General features: G+C 63.5%; 1 protein-coding gene across 1 annotated transcript in view; it reads left to right on the top strand.

Annotated features, from left to right (window-relative positions):
* Positions 1-627, top strand: part of Pxdn (peroxidasin) — a 41620-nt gene that overhangs the window by 33077 nt on the left and 7916 nt on the right. The window lies entirely within an intron of this gene.

The raw sequence follows: 627 nt of genomic DNA, 5'->3' as shown, positions 1-627 counted from the left end.
GGCGCGCGTGGAGGGCGGGACGGGCGCGCGTGGAGGGCGGGACAGGCCCGTGTGGAGGGTGCGGGACGGGCCCGTGTGGAGGGGCCTCGGCTGGCGCCAGGTCTTGCAGGTCAGGTTCAGTGTGATTCAAGGCGGGTCACTCAGCAGTGGTCAGGGCTTAAGGCCTTTCTTCAGAGCCCCTGTGATGCAGGGGACCCCCGTTCTCTTCCAACCTTTCAGATCCATTGTGTGGCTGTGGGCACCGTTTGTCCCTGCCACTGGAAACATGAGCCTGCCCCGGTGTCTGTCTCCTGGCTGGACATGTCTAGTCCAGTACTCTTCTGATAGCAGCTGGTGCCGCGCTGGTCTGCAGCCCGAACACCACGATCTCTCTGTGTCTGACCCTCCCTCCTGCGTCCTTGTCTCATACTGCTGTCCGGTTCTCAGCACGTCTTGCTCATGAGAGAAGACCAGGGTTGGGGTTATGTTTGGGCAGCAGATGGGTCTGGGAGCCCAAGGGGTGTGAACCGTGAGAGGGAAGCCCCTAGCCCCTGGTGAGGTCACTCAGGGGGCCTGTCAGGTACACGGGGGAGGGGCCTGTCTGTCAGGTACACGGGGGAGGGGCCTGTCTGTCAGGTGCACAGGGGG

The sequence above is a fragment of the Dipodomys ordii genome, unplaced genomic scaffold (assembly GCF_000151885.1).
Source record: "Dipodomys ordii isolate 6190 unplaced genomic scaffold, Dord_2.0 Scaffold115, whole genome shotgun sequence".
Lineage (NCBI taxonomy): Eukaryota > Metazoa > Chordata > Mammalia > Rodentia > Heteromyidae > Dipodomys > Dipodomys ordii.
This window is presented reverse-complemented; position numbering and strand designations above follow the sequence as displayed.